Source organism: Dasypus novemcinctus, chromosome 12 (genome assembly GCF_030445035.2).
Source record: "Dasypus novemcinctus isolate mDasNov1 chromosome 12, mDasNov1.1.hap2, whole genome shotgun sequence".
Lineage (NCBI taxonomy): Eukaryota > Metazoa > Chordata > Mammalia > Cingulata > Dasypodidae > Dasypus > Dasypus novemcinctus.
This window is the reverse complement of record NC_080684.1, coordinates 19461861-19485469: the sequence shown is the minus strand read 5'-3', so window position 1 is coordinate 19485469 and position 23609 is coordinate 19461861. Positions and strand designations below refer to the sequence as shown.

Below are 23609 nucleotides of genomic sequence, written 5' to 3'. Positions count from 1 at the left end.
GGTTGTCCTTCTTCAACTCCATCTTAGCTGAGTGTGGTAAGTACAATAAATCAGATTGTAGGTGCTGGAGTCTGTTGAGGCTCAGGACCTGGCTATCACATTGTCAGTCCAGAGATTCAAATCCCCTAAATATATCTTAAACCCCAACACTAACTGCACCTCCAGCACATTAGCATGAAAGTCTTATGAAGAGAGATCCCATCTGAGTCCAGATTCATCACATATAAACACCATTTCCAAAGAGGGGCCATCTGCCCTGGTAGTTAACCCCATCGGCCATGACCATAACTCCCATGGGTCTCTTTAGCCCTCAAAGGAACCAATATCTGGGGGTTGTATCTGCTTTATCTGTCTCTCAGAATAATTTTTTTTTAATCCACTTTTCATCCTTCTTTTTTAGGGCCCCACTGCACAGCAAGTCTTCTTTTCTAAGTTTCCAATAAGTGCTTTAATTAAGACATTTCAAATACTCCCCTGTGCCTCATGCTGTTTACCTTTCAAGTTAATTGACAACTGTGCAATTAGTGAGTCCAGAGCTTGGCTTCAGGTTGAGGCTTTAGGGAATATGGGGCATTGGACCAACTTCTCCTGGATGCCAGAGCCAACCCATGGCTGCCTAAGTACAGATGGCCTCCAACTGGTCCCATTAGAGGGTTCTTTCTTTAATTGACGCTCTTGCACAGTATTCAGAATCATAGAGGAAATAAATGAAGAGTTGCCAGGTTACCAGACCTGAGAGTACTGAACAAAGATTTGATGAAATGCATGCCAGTTGCTCATGATATGAAGTTCTTTAGAGAAATTGTCCTTGTCTTTCCCTATAGTGACCTGTCAGTATAGCTGCCACTGTAGATAAAAGTATTGAGGAGATAACCTGATTATGAGGCATTTCAAGTGATCTTAAACTATTCTAATGCCTAGCCCTCATTGACAGCAAGGAGAAAAATCTATGTATTATGATGAGAGTTAGACACCTGTGACACAAATTCTCTTACGGGGAGAATTTACCTATGATGTGTCTACCCATGATGAGAAAGCCAGAACACTGGAGAGCTGTAACTGCCAAGAAAGACCCAGAACATGGTAAAAGCTTCTTAGATTCTCTTATATTTTTCTTCTTAAAATGTCTCTATATATGTTTTAATTCTGCTGTCTATTCTCTCCCATACACAACACCTTTCTACTTCAACAATCACATTCATGCCAGGGCTTCCTACACCTTTCCTCTTTTCAGAGCTGGAGATAGAAATAGAGACGATGTACTTCCCTAGATGGGACCCTGATGGATCTCTTACTTCAAATAGTGCATTTGTCCCAGTTTCCTGGGACAGGTTTTCTGAAAGGTTTATTTCCCTCTCTGCATAAGACTTGGGGACAGGGACGTCAAAGAGCCTGGGTATAAAACCTCTCATGCTTCAGATCTTAAAGACTGCAGGAAGTTGAGGCCTGAAATAAATTGAGGATATTAGAGAGGACTGTTGGAGCTACTTTCCCCCCGGCTTACCCAGACTCCACTTAAGGGAACTACAGGAAAAAATTTCACTTATGTAAATCACCCTTAGATACAGTTAGCACTGAGACAGATAGATAGTGTAAAGGTGCCTGCCAGAGACACTTGAGAATAATTTCCCATGGGTGATTTTACAGTTGGCCTCTGCTCCTGCTTCCCGTGTTGACAGCCTTCTCCCCAGATAAGAATCCCTCCCCATGCATCTAGGGTCTTAAAGTAGCCTTCTACCTCCCAGGATCTCTGAAGCCATATTGTGCAGGTTTCCTTCCACACACATCCTTCATATGTTTCTTCATTCTAGACATAACTTGGAGCAACCAGTAGAAACAAAGCTCTCTTAGACATGTCTGAAATCTTTTCACATCTTTTACTCTTCATCATAATCAGCTACTGCTTCTTTCACTTTATTCTTTTTCTGTTCTCACCCATGTGTAAATCTCACATCAGAGACTCACATGTCACTATGAAATGAAGCCAATGATTTCAGTTCTAAATAGTGAAATGAAGGTTTAGCATTATTTTCCTCATAGTTGATTGACAGTTCAATTGGCTGTTTTTACTCTTGCATCAGTTTGAGGTGCTCTTTAGCAAGCTTGAGGGAGGATGAGCTCCTTTCTTTCTGATATACTCAAGATTGCATGATACAAAAAGCTGCTGCCTTCATCCACAGAGAATGTAAATGTGAGAGAGGAAAGAAGGTTATCCAGAGAAGCTACACTGCACCTGCTAACACTAGACCTCAAAACTTCTCTGGACACTGTGGTCTGGTCCTTCTTGTGTGAAAATGCAAGAATAGAAGCAAATATCAGGAAGATAGCTTGAAAACATTCAAGGCTTTTAAAATATTTGAAAATATCTAAACCCATGAAGAGAATGAGACCAATTTACCATTTTATTTGCTTGTAGACATTTCAAGTAAATGTTTGGTTTTAATTTTGTCTATGATTTTTTCCCATGTAGTATCATCACAAGTAACTTTTCCAGTTGATTATTCTTCACAATCACTGGATTTCAGCTAAAGTCCTGTGGGCACACAGAGGTGAACACTGCCCTGTTTATCCAGGCTCACAGGTAACCTACACGTGGGTATAATATGGACTCAAGCTGGGGCTGATGGATTTCATATTGAGATCAGATTTAAACTCCTCTTTACAAAGAAATAATAGGACTTGAGATGAGGCTGGAAAGCCTGTGATAGATTAGAACAGTGGAAAAAGGAGGAGGAAATTTGAAGTGGAGAAAACCGTAACCTAAGACACAGAAACAAATACGGCAGTCAAGTACAAAAAATAGATTAAGGACAGATAAGAAAGAATTCTGTGTACCAGAATTGAAAAGTGGTCTTTAAAATGTGGACCAAGCCCAAACACTGGGCTGAGAATTAGAAAAAAAGAATCAAACTTATTTTCTGATTCTTCTACTTATTGTCAATATGAAATTACAAAATCTCACTAATTTAAGATTTCAAATAGATAAAAGGGGTGACATAATTCATGGAATTATTATAAATACGAATTAGTATTTAGAAAGTATGTACAAAAATATCCTATTAAAATTTAACATGCTGTTTAGGAAATGAGAAGGCAAGGATTATTTTGAATGGGCAAATAATTATTGGGGATTGAAGGGAGGAAAAAAGTTTGGAACTCATGCAGATATATGCCAAAATGTTTTCCAAGCATAATGAGTAAAACATTTCACAACCATAGGAGAGTGCAGTGAATGTAAACAGCATGAATGTGAAAGTGAGCCAGCAATATTCTTCATCCAGTAAATCCCTGTGGAACAGGAATAGGATCCTCTGAAGTACCTGAAGACTGACCTAAGATTGGCAATTAGCAAAAAAGGATAAACAAAGCTTATTGAGATGTAGTGAGGGTGTCTTTGAGATGGCTGAGCAAGGAGTCCAGGCAGAGCAAGGAGGGATGTGTGAGAAGTACCGATGCCCTGAAGGACATAGAAACAATCAAGGAGAACTCATTCCTCTTCCTATTTTAGTCTAAGAAAATATCTTCTATAAATGACCTTGAGGAACCACAGCACCATCACGGGGTTCATGCTCCTTGGGCTGTCTGCTGACCCCTACATCGAGACCCTGCTCTTTGTGCTCTTCCTGGTGATTTACCTCCTGACCTTGATGGGGAACCTGATGGTGCCGTTGGTGATGAGGACTGATTCTCACCTCCACAACCCCATGTACTTCTTCTTGAGTAATCTATGATTCCTGGACCTCTGCTTCTCTTCCGTTATGCTGCCCAAGGTGCTGGACCTCCTGTCTGAGAGAAATCAATTTCAGTAGAAGGCTGCTTTGCTCAGGTGTTCTTTGCCTTTTTCAGTTCAGGGACAGAAGCTTGTCTCCTCTCGGTTATGGCTTATGACCGCTATGCTGCCATCTGCCACCCATTGCTCTATGGCCAGGAGATGAGCAACCAGCTCTGTCTGAGGCTGGTGTTGGTCTCGTGGGGCCTGCCCTCTCTCAATGCACTCTTTATTGTGTTGTTGGCTATTAATCTGGACTTCTGTGAGAACCAAACTATACACCACTATACCTTCGAGCTGCCTGCTCTTTTTCCCTTGCTCTGATAAATCTTTCAGTAGCAATATCCTGCTCATCTGCAGGTTACTGCATGGACTCAGAAACTTCCTCCCCATATTCTTCTCCTATGCTCGTATTATCGCCACAATCCTTAGCATCAGCTCTGCCACAGGCAGAAGCAAGGCCTTCTCCACCTGCTCCTCCCACCTCATCACAATGATCATGTTCTTTGGCTCAGGTTTCCTTTGCTATCTCTTGTTCCGCTCTGGTTCTTCCTTGGATTTGCTCCTATCCTTGCAGTATAGTGTGGTCACACCCTTTCTGAATCCACTCATCTACAGCCTAAAGAACAAGGAGGTTAAGACAGCTGTGAAAAGGACATTGGGGAAGTATCTGATATTTTAGGTAGTGTAAAAGGCACAGTTACTCAGTAAAATTGTAGAGATTTTTTTTTTTATCTTCTCTTTTGACCACACCTGCTCTTCTACAAAGTAGATCAATAAGACAACAAAAGAGTTAGGGGAAAAATAAGATGAGAAGATGATGATGTCATCAAATCCAGAATCTAATTGTGAAGGGCTCTGGAAAGGAATAACTATCCCCTCGTTGACTGTGCTTCCTGTCTGCTCTATGTTTCCATTTTCTGTGTGATTTCTGTATCTGCTTGTCTTCTTTTACAGGCACCATGTACTGAATTGGGAACCCCCCACATGGGAAAGAGATGTTGCATCAGCTCACCTTTCCTGTCCATCACACCATCTCACTGCCTTGCTAGTCTTCTCCAGGAAGCACCAGGAACCGAATCTGGGGACTTCTCATGTGGTAGACAAGAGCTCAATCACTTCAGCTACATCCATGTCCTGCATGTAATTTTTTAAAGAAAACTTTACTAAAAAGATAAAAATGCTTTGTTAACAAAAAAAAGCTGGACTACCTGTGGAATATTATGCAAATGAGAAAACTACATGCTAAAATGACATAATAATGCCATTGTGGAAGACAGCAGAAAAATTTTATCCTAAAATGCATTCTCTAATAAACAAAAAAAAATTAAAATTGCCTGAGCTCAAATCTATAATTTAGAAAAATGATAAAAACTAATGTAAGAAAATGAAGATAAAATAATTGAATAAAAGCACAAATTAGTGAAATTACAAAAAGCAAAATGAAGAAAAAAATCTGGGTTACAGTTATTTTAAAAATCCCCAAAGTTTGACATAAATCTGTAGAAAATGTTCAAGAAATAAAGGAAAAAGTCACTAGCACACCACTGATACAAAGAAGAAAAATTACAAGAAATGCTAGGATTCATTCTAATAAATTTAAAACAGTATTAGGTTGAATTTTCAAGGATTATATAACTCAAAAAAAGAAAAATGAGCTGCTTCATGTAAAACAAACAAGAAAATTTTCAAACAAGTAGTTTGCAAAGGACCACAGGCTCTGCTAGTTTCAGATGAATCTTTCCAAACTTCAATGTTATATGCATTTTTCCAAAGTATAAAGTTGGAAAACTGTCAATGCAATCAAAAAGCTAAAGTAACTCTCATTCAAAATCTAAAATATCATCTGTCTTTAATGAATATTTAGGCCACAATTATAAATAATGTATTAATCCATTGGTTCTAAATGTATGCTGAAAGAATATTTCATGACCAAGAACTGGTTACTACTGACCTGATTCCTCAAATCAATAGGTCAAATAATCATATGTTCACCTGATAGAATCTCAAAAGGCATAAAATAAAATTCTATAACCATTCTACCTGAAATATTTAACTAACAAAGATTCATATGATTCTTTCTTTATTAATAAAAAATATTTTAGTTTAAACAGTACAATCTATGCTTCATGATAAAATGTCCGATTGGAGAAAGTACAGTTATTTTTTTTTTATTTTTTTAAGGTTTTAAAAGCGGCATTTATTGACAAAATAAATGTGTAGATAAGCTCTTGGTAGCATGGAATCCCATTTTTTAATGAACTTGAAGTACATGAAGACTCCTTATATCTTCCGCCATTTATCTTATGTGTGCTTATAACAACCACCACATTCAAATGTAGGTGAATTTTCAACATTTTACTGAAAAAAAAAAATTAAAAAAATTCTTCCTTAAGCAGCTAGCTCTCCATAGTTTGACAAACTTTTGGAAAGAGATACATAAAAATACTGTGGTGGTGTACATTAAACATTTATTACTAACTGGTGATGTGCTAAGACAATGATCATGTAGCCTAAATATTGGTTGCGATTACAACAAAGCTTAATCCAGCCCAGCATATACAAGTGAAAGAGTAAACCGTGAAGACATGTCTAAATACGTATGAGTATGTATAAAAGTGATACTGAAACAATTATACATATAGCTTCTAAAAATATAGGGCCCACTAAATGCCATTTTACCTCATTCAACTCTCATTTTTCTATGAAAGGCGTCTTTTAATTTCTCTAGGATTTCTGATAGCCAGGCAGTACCAAAGAAGGGAAGGAAGACACCATAAAGTTTGCTTCCCTTCTAAATAACAGGGAAGCAAAAATAAATTTGGCTTTCACAAGCACCCTAGAAGGAAAACTGGTGCTTTAAACAATGATTTATGCAATGCTTTGTGAAAAGACCCACGCATTTTCTGTTAAGATACTGTTAGGAAGAAGTCCTGATAAATCAACATTTCCACTTTATATGGGGCATCAAGACAATGCAACTATCTAAGCCCCCTCTTGATATAGATGTGGAGTGGACACAACCATTCCAAGGTCCACAGGATGGAGGAATAGAGTATGGATTAGAGTGGACTTACTGATATTCTATTCATGAACTATTGTGATTAGTAATCGAAGAAAATGTGGCATTGGTGTGGAGAAAGTGGCCATGGTGGCTACTGGGGGTAGGGAATGGGAGGAAGAAATGAGATGTGGAGGCCCCCTTAGGACCCGGAGTTGTCCTGGGTGGTGCTGCAGGAACAGTCACCGGACATTGTTATGTCCTCCCATGGCCTACTGGGTGGACTGTGGGAGAGTGTGGGCTATGATGTGGACCACCGACCATGAGGTGCAGCGGTACCCAGAGACGTACTCACCAAATGCAATGAATGTCTCACAATGATGGAGGAGATTGCCGCTATGGGGGGAGGATTGGGGTGAGGGGGTTGGGGGGTATATGGGGACCTCATATTTTTTGAATGTAATATTAAAAAAATAAAGACAAAAAAAAAAAGACAATGCAACTAAGTGACTAAATGACTACAACCACAAGGATTCATCTCAGCAGTCAAACATACCTTGGCCTTAAAAAAAAAGTGCTCATTATGAAAGAGCCGATCCTATGTTCCTTGTCACAGGTTCAGAATGCCTAAGAAACAATTTTTTGTGTAAAACCGCATCATTCTAATTAAGTCATTTTAAATCTCTATTCCCTTTTTGTTTTAAGGTATATAGCTTCCAACAGGCATCTTTGGTATAAATCTGTTTTAGAAAGTCTCAACATAAGAGTTAAATTTTCATTCATTATTTAACATGTCAATTCCCTTTATTTTTATTTATACTGAAATATTGCACTGATCTTTGGTTTCATAAAACCAGGCTTCACATTATAATTTAAGTTTCCTCTGTCAAATATAGTGATGTAATAAATGCACATTGCCTGACTGTGTCACTTGCATGCATACACATTAGATGAAGAGAAACGAACATTCAAACTTTCATCTATCCAGAAAAGGTATCTTTCTTTCCTGCAGCATTCTAATTCATATTTAAGTCCCGCAATTTCTCACTTGATTAACCAAAGTTCCCTTAAAAAAAAAAACTAGTATTTTTGTTTAGGTCTGAATGAAGCAGCTTAGCACACAGTAATACTGATAAACATCTTACACCATTAGTTAACATGGACATGAAGGCAGTGAACAGCTACAGTGTGTGAAATGCCACAAGAAGTCATCAACAAGGGAGGAGAGTTATGTCAGTCCAGTTTCTTCAAGAACACTACGTGGGGTTTCAGCTTCCTCCTGCAGGAGATCTGCCTGCTCAATTGCCTTGAGGACATTTTTCTTGGATGTTTCCTGAACTTCCCCTCCCAAAAGAAACTCATCCAAAATAAAATAAGCTTTCTCAAAATTAAAGACGATATCAAGTTCACACACACTGCCAAAATACTTGTCAAGCAATTCCACGTAACGATGAATTATTTCCAGGGTAATTAATTCATTGTCCTGATCCTCAATAGAACAGCAAAAATACAGACTAGCATATCTTTTGTAAACAATCTTCAGATCTTGCCACTCAAGAAACCTGCACATTTTAGGTTTACGTGCTAAAACAGTCTGAACAAGTTCCCTGGTAATCTTTTTCTTCTCTTTGTCTGACAGTGGGACATACCATTTCTGCAGTCGAAGCTTTCCCTGACGACTAAAAAGCAACATAAACTGCATCGTGGCCGCGGGCCGCGGGCGCGGCGGAGGTTGGTCGGCAACTGCGCGGCGGCGGCGAAGGGGAAACCCCTGTCGCCGCGGTGAAGAGGAGCAGCCGTTTCAGCGCGGGGAGCAGAAAGTACAGTTATAATAAATAACATGAAAAGAACATTGCTGTTACCCATAGTAGTTAACAGAATTGTAAAATTCTCCTCAAGGCAAAATGCTATGATAAAATATGAGATTTAAATTTAGTAGGGGGAAACTATAATATTTATAACTGAAATATTATCTACATCAAGAAACCTATGATTTTATATTAGAAATTATAACTTAGTAGTATTCCAAGAGAATTTAATGATGTGAAAATGTGAATATAGTCATACATTCAGTAGCTTCTACGTATCAACAACTACTGTTGCGCAAACAATAAATATGCATCATATAGAAAAGAATCCATTCACTATAACAAGATCAATAAAATTCTCAGGATTAAAATTATAGTAAGTACTTAGAACCCATATGAACAAAACAACAAAATTGAATGAAATAACTGTAAAGACACCTAAATTAATAGAGGATATATTCACAAGACATGCTTTCATCTTCAAATAACAAGAATGTGACTAAAATTAACATATACCATAAGAATATTTATCATTGACTTAATAAGAGGTCTGCAGATAAATCATTCCACGGTTGGCTCAGTATCTCAATAAAATTATCTGTTATTGTGATTCTTTCCACCCATCTGCTATGCCACCCTCTATTACTGCATTTCATCTTCAGGCTTGTCCCTATTGCTCCAACTCTAGGCATCAGGATCTTACAGAACACCAAACAAAGCTAGAGGCAGAGGAAGCATTGGTTTAGCCTGTTCTGAATTTTGTGTAAAAGACATCATTCTAAATACTAAAATTGAAAATACTGAAAGTATTCAAGTATTGATGAGAAGGTGGAATAACTGGACTCATATCCATTGCCAGTGACAAGGTGAATTCATTCCATCACAACAGGAAACTTTTTGCAGTATTTACTAAATCAAAGCGATATATCATCTCCATGACCCGAAAAAGACATTCCTATGTGTACACCAAAGAGTGATGAGTATATTTAGGTATGAAAAATACTACTAAAATGTTCATGAGACTTTTATACATATAACCAAATACAGTAAATAGCCTAAATATTCATCAACTGGAGAAAAAATAATTTTTCATATAGTCATAAAATTTCATGTTATACAACCAAAAATACTATGGACAAAACATAAATGGCTCTTAGAGATATTATAGGATTGAAGCCAGACTACATAGTACTTGATTTCATTTATATAAATTTCAAACAAGATAAGTGATAATTGATGAGTCAAGTAGGCATATAAATTACCCATATAGAATGGATTAACTGGGAAATAGTGAGAGGAAGATTTATAAGCTTGTGAAATGTTTATACTCTTGACTTGTGTTGCAATTACACAGGTGTACAAATATGCATAAGTTCATGGAGCTGTACCATTAAGATGAGTGCACTTTCCTCACTTTATTATATATTTTATAAATCAATAAAAAGAAAACAAAGCTAAATGAAAAAGATCCTTTCTCGAGCATATTCTCTCAATTCTTGCTGGTATATATACTCTAGGCCTGCAGGTGCTTTGGTAAATAATTGCTTCCTCCTGTAGCAGGGCAGTACTTTCCAAGCTTTTGGTCTAGAAGCCGTAGGGAGAGATGAGAGAGGGTAGGTAATGTCTTACAAGGTAGATACCTCAGGTAAAGCTTCTGAAAGTTCTCCAAGCAAAGAAATGATCGTAGTGTCTAGTAAGGGGTTAGTGAGTGTGGCAGTTTAAGTTTATTTTATGAATCCCCAGAAGAGAGAGATTATGTTTATAAACTAATCTATTCCTCTGGGTGTGATACCCTCTGATTACATTAAACTCAGCTGAAGGGGCTTTGATTAGATTATTTGATAAGATTGATTTAGGGCTTATTATTGGACTACCCAGTGAGGCCCCAACCTCTTGGGACTGATATAAAGGGACTCACGTAGACAGATAGAGGGAAATAAAGGAAGCTGACATATTTTTGAGTCTGCACTATGAGAGAAGAGATTCCTTAAGCACTAAGTCCCCCAGAGGCTGAGCCCACAGAGCATCTCAAGAGGAGACCAGCCCTGCTGTATGTCTGATAGCTCACAGCTAGACTTGGGAAGAGAGCAGAAAAAACAACTGATGAAGGAGTCCCAGAAAGAGACAAGCCCTATGCCAGCTTGCACTTGAAATCAGGAACAGTTGAGTCTGAGAGAGAATGCTGGACAGGAAGGCAAGGACCAAGCAGAGATCATCCATCCTTTTGCTTCAACATTGGAAGTGGACTTTGGTAAGAAAGTGCCTTTTATGGCCTTGGAATGTAAGCTTTTACCCCAAATGAGTACCCTTTATAAAAGCCAACACATTTCTCATACTTTGCATCAGCAGCCCTTTGGCAAACTAAAATAATGAGGCACTTCTGCACGCCCTGTGATTCAAGAGATTCATGAACCTCAAGCACATGCATCCAGATGTGGATGTCTACAGCCCCACTCCTTTCCTATTAGGACCCTGACTTTAGCAGAGGAATATTCTGATCTGTGAATTCAACCCTCTTTAAACTTCAGCTACTCTTGTAATCAAGCACTGGACCTAATTTTCAGATTTTCAGCACAGCTACACTTAGGTACAGGAAACTGTACCTAAAGGCTTTCAGACTTTCACACCATGTCCTAGAATGGTAGTTGCTAACCCTAGCTTGTCATTTTACAACAAGAAATAGCTGCACAATACTCTTTATTATTGTCTCCATATCTTTCAAGAGCTAAAGATATCCTATGTTCAATGCATCACTTTCTACCTGTATCCAATTCCAATTCCTTACAGGTAAGAATTGTGTAGTTGTGATTCTGCAGCAACGTTAGCTACCATGCAGCAGAAGGTCCTCAGAAAAAGAAGTTCAGAGACTGACAGAAGCTGCATGAGCCTGCATTGAAGTGATAAAGATGTGAGCACATGTTGCATAGGTAGCAACAGCATCTGCTACATTATGAAAAGAAATGTGAAAATAATAAGTGCATAGGAATTCCAGAGACCATTAAGTCCAGTATTTAGCACTAAACAAACATTATGATTAAAAAATGGATAAACCTGGTGATAAGGCAAAGGCATGAGTTTTCCACGTCACAAAAAATAAAGACAATTAAAATATAGAAGCAAAAAATAATGAAATCTATGCACGAAAATGATAGCTAAACATGAAGCATGCTAGAACATAGCAAGATTATGAGCAATTGATGGAGTGTAAAAAATTGTTTTACATGGGATGCTTAAAATATTTTCCCACAAAATTAGTGATGCTAACAGATTGAATAATGCTACTGTTCCACAGTGACTACTGCATCAGTTAATTATTGTTTTTATTAGTTTTCCACATAAATCTATAAACATAAAAGATACAATTATAGTTTTAAAAAACTTAGTGCATATATTAAAATCCTGAACAAAACAAAATAATGATAAAGCAGAAAAGTGTTCAGAGATGAGAGAGACAGAAGGAGAAAAATAGTGTAGTGGAAATAATATCCTCACCTTTCATAGTAAGGAGTAAAAGTACCCTGTCTAAAATTGACAGAACAAGAAACACAGTTGTGCCTGGAGACTACATTTGCCAAACTCCTTTGTCTACTTCTTTTCAGTTTATTTTTTTTAATTTATTGAAGTGTATCACTCATAAATAAACACACATAAACAATAAGTGTATAATAGTTGTGAACTTACAAACCAAACATATATAAAATATCAAACAAACATATATAACATCTCACCCTACCACCAATAACTTGCATTGTTTTTAAACTTTTTAAACTAATGATTAAAGAGCGTTGTCAAAATATTACTAGTAAACAAAGTAGTTTTCTCCTAACCGATCTGGTTGTTATTATCTTTATATCATTTATATATGAATATACATAAACAATTAAGTGTAGAGTAAAAATTGTGAACTTACAATGCAAACATGCATAATATCATACAGGGGTCCCATCCATCAACCTCCACCAACATCTTGCATTTCAGTTTAGATTTTGCCAACAAGAGGAACTCACAGGGAAACGGTCTTTGGCCCAGTGGTTAGGGCGTCCGTCTACCATATGGGAGGTCCGCGGTTCAAACCCCGGGCCTCCTTGACCCGTGTGGAGCTGGCCCATGTGCAGCGCTGATGCGCGCAAGGAGTGCCGTGCCACGCAAGGGTGTCCCCCGCGTGGGGGAGCCCCAAGCGCAAGGAGTGCGCCCCGTAAGGAGAGCCGCCCAGCGTGAAAAGAAAGAGCAGCCTGCCCAGGAATGGCACCGCCCACACTTCCCGTGCCGCTGACGACAACAGAAGCGGACAAAGAAACAAGACGCAGCAAATAGACACCAAGAACAGACAACCAGGGGAGGGGGGGAAATTAAATAAATAAATAAATCTTCAAAAAAAAAAAAAAAGAGGAACTCACAAAAGACCAAGTAGAAATTGGTGTCATCTTTGTCTCTCAGACATTGATGAGCAGATACCTGAACAAAAGTAATTGAAGACTAAGAAACATGGGGCTCCAGATTATGGTAAGTACTTTTTAAAATTCCCCCAAAAGTATGGTGCTAGTATCATACACCAGAAATGGCAATATGGATTAAATCGATAAAAGTATGTAGGATGCAACCTTCTGAGTTTTCCTTGGCCTTAGAATAGCCTGGGAGAACTTTAGATTTAAAAGATTTATGCTAGTGGCACAAAGATGCTAGCTGGAATGACCTCTGCTGTATTGGATTGGAATTTGAGTAATAGGTATGAACTCATGGTTTTATATCTATCTACACATGTATGTGCATTTGCATGCACAGATACACACACGCACACACACACATTCCCTAGTTCTGTCCTCTGAAAGGACTTAAGACAAGAGACCCTCTGTTAGCAAAGAGTCCATCGAGAACCCAGATCTTGATTTCTATGTACCATTCTTCACTTAAAAGAACAAAGGGTCTTTGAAGGAATAGATCTTTCTAAAACTGGGACAGGAAAGCTAGAAAATGAGCGTAGAACATATGTTGTACCTCATCTTGCATATATATAGGGATACGGAGTAAAAATGAATGTACATGGCAAGAGTGTACATTTGGCAGGAGTTGAAGCTGGGAAATTGATTTGGAAACAGACTGTGATTGATTTATTGATTGGTTCTTGAGCATTCCAAATGCATTTATTTAATAAGTTATTGTTGTGTACCTACTAAGCGCTTTATATTGCTTAGAATTGGGTTTACGCAAAGGATTATCATCGACCCCTGAAATAGAGGATCTCAGTCTTTTCATTTAACTCATTTAGGAATTAAATGTGAGAAGGTTATTTTGGGGAGAAGCAGAAGAAAATTTCTTATAGATAAAATAATCCCTGGTGGAGAGAGGGAGAACCAGACAGAAATTACAGAGCAGAGGGGGCAGTGATAAACAGAGCAGTCAGGGGGGAGACAGGATCCACTCTGAATTACCATAGAACCCTCGGGCGAAAGGGCAAGATTGCTGGATTGGGGAAGAGGCCTCTTTCTGGGGAGACATAGAAGTTGGATGAGGAGTTCATACTCAGAGTTTTCCAGGTTTTGCTACAGAAGCTAGCCATTCTGGGCCTTCATGTTGTGGGCCACCGCATACGTGGAGAACAGTTTGACCTCTTGAGCTGCAAAGAAGCAGTTGAGGAGGGAGAAGATCAAAATGGATTTCATTTCTGCAGCTAGTGGCGTTTATAATAATTTTTCAAAGCAGTTTCACCGTTTTACATTCCCATCAGGAATGTATGAGATTTCTAATTCCTCCACATTCTTTCCAGTACTTAGTAAGTCAGTCTTTTTAAATTTCAGTCATTCTAAACATTCTAATAGTTGTATGGTGGTATCTCATTTTGGTTTTATTTTGCATTTCTCTAATGACTGATGATGTTGAGCATTTTTCATGGCTCATCTGTCATGATTTACTCTGTCTCATTTTTATGTCAACAAAACAATCTCAACCCCCTCCCAAGCCCACGGCAATTCCATAAAGCACAGATGCTGCTTACATAAACACTGCAGATGCTATTTGGTGAAGTGTTTGATCAAATATTTTGCTCATTTTTATTGCGATGAATGTTTTGTTATTGTTTTGATATATGTTGAGAGTTCTTTATATGTTCTGGAAACAAATACTTAATCAGATATGTGCTTTGCAAAAATTTTCTCCCTAAATGTGTTGGTCTTTTCATTCCCTCAGTGATGTTTTATGAAGAGCTTAATCTTTTATATTTTGATGAAGTCCAATTTATCAATTTTGTCTTCTGAGGAATGTGATTTTATTGTTCAATCTAATAAATCTTTATCTAATTCAAGGTCACAAAGAGTTTTCCTAGAACTTTTATAATTTTAAATTTTATATAAATGATTCCTTATGGATTAATTTTTGCACGTGGATATCCCATTGTTTTAGCACAATTTGTAATGAAGGCTATTCTTTCTCCACTGCACTCCATTTGTGTCCCTGTCTAAAGTAAGTTTACATATATATAAACTTATTTTATTTCTGGATTCTCTATTGTGTTCCATTGATCTACTTGTCTATCTTTTTACCAATATCACATTGCTTTTATTCCTGTGATTTTATAGTAATTCTTTTTTGCATATATAAGACCATTTTTCTTTGCAGCTGAACAAATGAAAGTTAATACTACAAAATGTGAATATCAGACAAAAACCAAAAACATTATACTAAGTGAAGAGACCAGACACAGAGTACTAAATATTGTATGATCCCATTTATATGAAATGTAAATATAAATCAATTTATAAAGAAGAAATGAAATTAGTGGTTATGCAGATCTGAGAAAGGAATGCTAAGGGGTGTAGAGTCTTTCTTTTTGGAGGAATGAAAATGTTCTAAAATATTTGAGATGATGAAAGTGCTACATTGTGATTATACTAAAAACCACTGATTATACACTTTGAATGAATAGCCAGAAGTACCAGCTATGGACAGTGGAGCAAGCATACAGAAATTAAGAGGTGAGGAATTTTCTTGTTTCTCTGTTTTTTGTTTATTGAAAATGATCTAATAATGATTAAAGTAATAAATACAAAATTGTGATTATACCAAATACCATTGATTGTACACTTTGGATAAATTGTATGCTTTATTAATAGGTATTAATAAAATTGATTTGTTTAAAAAATACACTCAAAATTTTCTTTTTAAGTCTTTTGAATGTTTTCTAATCAATTTGTCTTTTTATTGTTGAGTTGTATGATCTCTTTGTATAACATGAATATTACAGCCTTTCAAATATGTGACTGCCAAATAATTCTCTCATTGAATTGTCTGCCTCTTCACCTTTTTTACAAAATCCTTTGAGGTGCAAAAGTGTTGAATTTTGAGGAGGTACCGTTTATCTATTTTTTCTTTTGTTGCTCGTACTTTGGGTGTAAGTTTTAAGAAACTATCACCTAGCACAAGATCTTGAATATATTTTCCTATATGTTCCTCTGGGAGTTTTATGGTTGTTGTTTATATATTTAGGTCCTTGATCCATTTTGAGTTAATTTTTGTATAAGGTGAAACCCATGAAAAAAATGTGCAACATCCCCAGAGATTAGGGAAACACAAATCAAAATTACAATGAAATATCATTTCACACCTCTTAAACTGGCTTCTATTAGAAGTCAGAAAACTAAAGTTGGAGGGGATATGGAAAGATAGGAATGCTTATTTACTGTTGGTGGGAATGTGGAATGTTACAGCCACTGTTTGGCTGTTCCTAAGGAATTTGGATATAGACTTGCCACATGACCCAGTAATACCATTACTAGGTATATACCCAGAAGAACTGAGAGCAGAGACACGAACAGATATCTGCATTCCAATGTTCATAATGGCATTATCTACGATTGCCAAATTTGGAAACAACCCAGTTGTTCATCAACTGATGAATGGATACACAAATTGTGGTGTATACACATGATGGAATATTATGTTGTGGTAAGAAGAAATGAAGTCGTGAGAGAAAGGACAACATGGATGAACCCGGAGGGCATTATGTTGAGTAAAACAAGGTAGGAACAAAAGGACAAATTAAGGATGAATGTGCTATTATGAACTAAATACATGGTTTCAAATCATGGAGTTAATGATTAGAGTAAAGGTCATCCGAAAATTGAATGAGAGTAGAGAGTGGAAATTGAGGGTTAATCTGTGCAGAATTGGTAAAAATGTTTGTTTGTAAATTTTGGAAGTCAATAGAAATGGTGAAAGCACATCATAGTGTTTGTAACTAGAAGAAACATTACATGGATATGACTGTGGTTGAAAGGGAAAGTCTCAAGTTATGCATGTTCTGAGAATGAAAGCTAATACCTGTAAAATGGGACTGTATAAAATTATATGACCAATGTATAATATAAGTATGGGTGATAATGCATATATGTCTGTTTTTTCAAAATATAAATCAAAATATGCTAGAGAGAAGGAAAAAGAATAGCAACTATGAATGGCAGGATAAGCATAGAGAGATTGCAAGGTGATGAGTTTTGTTTGTTTATTATTATTATTATTAGAAAAACGAAGTGCTTTCAGAAGGACTGAAGTGATAAATGTACATCTATGTGTTTACACCATTGATTATACACTTTGAATGGATTTACCATTGATTGTACACTTTGAATTGATTTACACTTTATTTAGGTTTCAATAAAATCAATTTGTACACTTTGAATGGATTTACACTTTATTTTGGTTTCAATAAAATCAATTTTTTAAATACAAAAATAAAATGAATTTTATTTTATTGATTGTACACTTTGAATAGATTTAAACTTTATTTAGGTTTCAATAAAATCAATTTTTAAAAAATACAAAAATAAAATGAATTTTTAAAAATGTGAATCCATTTTCTTCAGTTACAGATGTTTGTTAAATGTTTACAATTATTTTGCAAAATTCAAGAGGGCTAGTAACCCAGTTCTTTGTATCCTGTCTTTGTCTTCTCCTGGTGGACCGTTGGTAGGATCTGTGAATGAAAGTTCCACAAGATGGTCTCTTCTCCCTAGATCAAGCCTGAGTTTTGTCCATAGAAAACTTACCCAATAGAAGAGTGACCAACTGGATTTGAATAGTGGATATTGTTGGGGTATCTCCTGTTTGTGGTCAGTGGCTTCATGTATTTACTGCACTTTTCTGGGTTTAGTGAGCTGAAGCCCAATTCTGCTCTAAATCCTCTCCCCCTCCTTTGCAGACCAGGGGTAGTTCTTTGGCAGAAGGTGATGCTCTGCTAATTCCCTGGTGTTTATATAACACCTCTCACCTTTCGTGTCTCTCCCCTCTGGCAAAAGTACTCTTTCCTGAGATATAAGAATACTTGAACCTTTTCTCTTTGTGGCTCTGAATGGAGATTCATCCAAACTCGGTCTCCTGGATACCTGCTGCTTCTCACTGTGTACCTGACTAGGGGTCAGAGATTTTAAGTCACTTTTTTACCCAGAGGAGAACATCAGCTTCTCACTGGGGCACTCCAATCTGGTGTCACTGTTTGAGATCTGGAGGTTACAGGCTTTAGGTCTGTAGTTCACAATGGTGGTGGCACCAGTACTAGGAGACTGTTTGGAAATGTGAGGAGTTTTGGTTGTCACACTGATTGGAGGGAGTTACTAGTACTTAGAGAATAGGGTCCAGCTATCCTGCAATGTGCAGGATAGTCCTGCTATTCTGAAGACCTTTCCTGTGCCCACCTGGCGGACATTAATGTAGGTATAAAGATTGCTACAAATTAATGAGTCCAAAACCTGACTGCATTTCATACCAAACACAAAAATTTTATCATGGAGGTAATATACAGTGAAATTTTTAGGAATGCACTATTGTGTAAACCAAGGGTTTTTTTGGTTTTTTTTTGTCTTTAAGATGATTTTCAACATTTCAGAAAATTCCACCACTGATGGCTATGCTGCTCATGGTGCCTGATCTGTCAGCAGGGCACATCTGTGTCCATATGTGTTTGCATCTGCTGTGCTAAACCTGGTTTTGTGTTAGGGTCCAGCATGTGACTCCTTTATTATGGCTTCTGGTGTAGGTGTATCCAGGCATTTCTATTAAAATAATTATGTTACAATGAGTTATTTTCCTTTTATATATCTTTTGTTGACTGTGTTGATTTGAGTCTTTCATCCAACCCCTAGAAAAGTATGTTCTTAAATAGAACCTCCTGTGAACCTTTGGTTAGATTAGATCAGTTGGGGGTCATTTGATTAGATTGCTCCAGTAGGGTATAGCTCAGGGTGGTCTTAATCCTCTTATTGGAGTCCTTTATAAATTAAGTAATAAAAGCCTCAGGCAAACAGAAAGAAGGACTCAGAGGTAGAGAGAAACCTCTAGAAGTTGCAATAATGTAACTGGGAGTGAAAAATCCTACAGACAGAGCAACCTGAAGCTGAAGCAACAAGGCCCAGAGGAGAGAGGAGAGAAAAGCTGACCCAGACATGTGCCTGATCTCCCACAGCTGAGCTCGGGAGAAAGTGAGCCTGGAGGAAAAGGCAGAGACCAGCGGAGCCACCACTGTACTTTGCCACGTGGCAGGAGTCCAGGATCACCAGAAGCTGAAGTTCAGTGAGGTGAGATCTCTGATGATGCCTTGATTTGGACATTTTCACAGCCTCAGAACTGTAAGCTTTTAACCTAACAAATTCTCTTTATAAAAGCCAACCCATTTCTTGTATATTGCTCCCAGCAGCTTTTAGCAAAGTATGACATTGACATTTAGCATATTATATTGATTTTTGTGAAATTTTATGTGAGGCTTTGTGATATTATCTGTGAATTTCAATAAAAAATAATAAAGGGGACATTACAGCATATTGAATTTAAAATAGTCTTAGGTCTCATTAGTGTGACTGCCTACTCTGGGGGTTTCTATTTCAGTTACTACAGGCTGGAGGACAATGGTGGAGAGCTCAGACACTGGCGCCAGACTGCAGGGTCTAAATCCCACCTCTGCCTCTTGCTAACTTTGAGACCTGGAACAAGTTACTCTATCTCTTTATGCCTTGTGTTTTTATTATTATTATTTATAAGATATGTATTTATTATTTATTACTATTATTTATAAAATATGTATTATAATACATCATATGGTTTTTTTGATGATTAAATGGGTTAATATAAAGCACTGGGAACACTTCAAGTATTCAACTATTGCATTAAAAGTTTCACTGTGATCAGACTTACCAGTCTTAATTCTCCCTACTTCATAATTTAGAGTCCAGAAGAAAATAAACTTCTTACAGTGCTGCAGTACAGTATAACAGATGTGATCTTGTTTACATTACATCAAAAGGATGTGAGGTGGGTATGAGCGTCACAAGGAATAAAACTCAAGCACACAAAGATTACACTTGACTGAATTTGACTTAGTCTTCCAGTCTCTCTTATCCTTCTGGTAATGAAGATTTTAATGAGGCCAAATTCAAGGTAAACTCAGCCAACTGAGACTAAACTCAATCACTGGAAAATGCTAAGTTCATTCATGATTCTTCCTTTCCCCTTCCTCTTCCCTTCTCTCTATTAATATTCCAAGTGTGAGGCTTGAGGGCTATAGAACACCCAGACATTGGTAGGGAGGGCCTGTCTAGCTCATGGTCATTGGAATTGGACTATTGCTGCTCTCACAGAGATGACTGTACTCGTTGGTCACTGGCACACATCTCTAAATTTGTATTGCCAGGACCCCAAGCAAGTCCTGTCTTCTTGTCAGCATTCAGAACTGTGCAAAGGTTTGCCTCATCTATATGCCTTTTCAGATGTGTTTGTTCACTTTGAGCCTCTTCCATAAATTCTTTGGGACTCAGGACCTCTCAGTTGTATGCCCCCTCAGAGCTGGGACACATTGAGGCCACAAACATCTTCTTAGACTACTGTACTTGAATACTGCTACTCTATCATTCAGGAGGCAGGTGGGGCCCCAAGCTAATATTGGTGCCTTCCTGAAGCTCCCAGTCTCTGAGAAATATCGTTGGGAGCCAGACCAAGTTGAGAGTTGCAAAACTTGTCTACTTCTATTAATCTTTCCACCATTCTAGTCCCCAAAACTCAGATCCTAGAGCAAGGGTTCTTACCTTGAATTGAAATAACTTGCACTTGAATCGAAATAAAAGAAGTCATTATTGTAGTGGGTATGTGTTGGTACAGATGTGATATACTTATTAAATAATACACAGTATAGTGTGGACTTAGTAAGGGGTCCATGGTTTTCACCTAACAAAGGGTCCGTGGAACAAAAAATGGTTGTTAAGTACCCCTGTCCTAGGGAATCTGTGACATACCTCCCCAAGCCCTTCCTAGCCCCCAGGCTAGCCAGACTATTATCTCCTTTCCTCCTTATAAGAACACAAGCTTCCATGCACGTTTCCCATATCCATTAGCAGGGAGCTCAGGCTTTAGGGCCTGAGAATTTTAGGCTCTTGCATTTTAGAATTGAAAAAAAAAAATCAAGATTTCTAACAGCAGTTTATTCTGGAGAAATAAATGGGGATTCAGGAATAAAAGTCACTTTAAAAACCACAAAGCACTGTATATACATAGCATACTATTGTTAGAAAGAAGACACTAAGTAAAGTCTGGAAGCTTGAAGAAATTGGACAAGGTTTGGAAAATGATTCTTGAAAATAGTAAAGTCAACTGGAACTGGATAAGAGCTATAGGCATGCAGAGTGGCCTGGGAGGAGTGGTCAATAACCCTAAGGGGAGTGTTCTCCTTTCCCCTTTTGTAGCATCCTGCCTATACCTTGTACTCCACCCAGGCACCTAACATTGCCTCACCCTGACCCTAAATCATCCTTTCCAAAACCAGCCCGTCCAACAGCCAATTTAGATATGTAAAACTATTTCCCTAAAGGGAATTATTCCAATTTCATTATTGATACATTTACCTAAGTTTGAGTTTATAAAATACAATCTTCAAAATAAGAAGAGATAGGTTTTTCATACTTGAAATACATACTTTTTAAATACATACTCTTGAATGTATTTAAAGACTATGTGGAAAGCATATAGTATTACAAAGAAGAAACAAACCATTAACCAAAAACAATTATAGGGAAGCAGATGTAGCTCAAGTGATAGAGCTTCTGCCTACCATATGGGAGGACCTGGGTTTGATCCCTGGGGCCTCCTGGTGAAAAAGAAGAAGAAAGCATGCCCATGCAGCAAGCCAGTGCCTGCGCGAGTGCCCACATGGTGAGTTAGTGCCCCATGCTAGTGAGTCGTGCAGCAAGATGATGCCACATCAAAAGAAAGACAAGGGGAGAGTCAAGGTGAAGCAGAGCAGGAATCAGGAACTGAGGTGGTGCCATTGACAGGGAACCTCTCTCCCCATCAGAGGTCTCCAGGATCAAATCCCAGTGAATCCTAGAGGAAAGAATATGAGAAAAGAAAACCAACACAAACAGCAAAAACAGCAGGGCAGGAGGAGGGGAAGGGGGAAAATAAATAAACATATCTTTAAAAGAAAAAAAACCAATTATGGCTATCATTTTGGTGAATTGTTTGCATCATTTGTCTACATATTGAGTTTTATATCTAAGTTTAATTTAGATACTTCTTATCAAACTCTATCTGCAATTTAGTAGGCCTTAATTTTTCCTTAGCATATTGTTTTAATTCTTAAAATTTTATTTATCAAACCAACCTTTTCCATAGTTGTAATTTCTAAGATTAAAATTCATCTATTGAGCAAAACAGTAACAGCTAATAGAGGAAAAATTATTACTACAAATGATGAGTGATATCATGCACTGATTTACTGGTATTGGTACTGATGTAAGCATTTGCTGATATACACCAAATTCATCCCTAGACTGCACTGTAATTTTTATCGTATGTCTTGTGAGTCCATGTCACAATCTGTTATGCATTGATACTTATGAAACTGAAGAATGTCTGCCCATGGGCTCCTGGGGTTTGCTGACTAGGGCCAATGCTTTAATATTCTTCATATATTCACATTCCCATTTATAAGCACAGGAGTAATTTAGTCAATACCTGAGGTTTAACAAATTCATGCATAACACTTCATCATATATAAACTTAATAAATATCCAATTTTCTTTTTTCTTCACTTTTCTTTTTATAAAAAGAACTCTTTATATGTAATTTATTTAGGTCTGTGGACATGTCCAATCAAGATATCTGACACTGTCAACTTCTTCTTCTAGGTAAAAATTTCCCACACATTATTCACTGTTCTTCTAAACACACAAGGCAAGTGTTTGAACAGCAATGGCCAATGATCAGAAAGGGCCTATATTATGGGCTACTCAGCAGCCTGTGGTGTAGTCTGGTTCAAATTTGTCAAAATATTATTGTCTTGTCCAATTAGGGTCTCTTCATGTAGAATAAACTGGCCTGAAATAATGATTTAATTGGAAACAAGTGAGTCACTGTCATGACAGAATACTTAGAATGAAGAGGATGTGGTCTAGTTCAACTAAAAGTACTGTTCTGTATCAAGAGGGGGCTTAGATTCCACATGGATGCTGGATGCAATAAGGTCCACAGGATGGAGGAATACAGTATGGATTAGAGTGGACTTACTTATATTCTATTCATTAACTATTGTGTTTAGTAATCGAAGAAAATGTGGCATTGGTGTAGAGAAAGTGGCCATGGTGGCTGCTGGGGGTAGGGAGTAGGAGGAAGAGATGTGATGTGGGGGCATTTTTGTGGGTTGGAGTTGTCCTGGGTGGTGCTGCAGGGACAGTTACCAGACATTGTATGTCTTCCTATGGCCCACTGGGTGGGCTGTGGGAGAGTGAGGGCTATGATGTGGACCATTGACCATGAGGTGCAGCGGTGCTCAGAGATGTTTTCACCAAGTGCAATGAATGTCTCATGATGATGGAGGAGGTTGTTGTTATGGGGGAAGGAGTGGGGTAAGGGGGGTGGGGGTTATATGGGGACCTCATATTTTTTGAATGTAACATTAAAAAAAAAGACAAAAAATTATAAAAAAATAAAATAAAAGTATACTGTTCTGCCTGTGTCCTGGCTTCATAGTAGCCCCTGCTCTTCCAGGGAATGGGTGTTA

General features: G+C 37.6%; 2 pseudogenes; one reads left to right on the top strand and one right to left on the bottom strand.

Moving 5' to 3' along the window:
• Nucleotides 1-3877: 3877 nt before the first annotated feature.
• On the top strand, nucleotides 3878-4451 carry LOC131280680 (olfactory receptor 8S1-like; annotated as a pseudogene).
• A 2855-nt stretch (nucleotides 4452-7306) lies between these two features.
• On the bottom strand, nucleotides 7307-8566 carry LOC131280732 (AP-1 complex subunit sigma-2 pseudogene; annotated as a pseudogene).
• Nucleotides 8567-23609: the final 15043 nt, after the last annotated feature.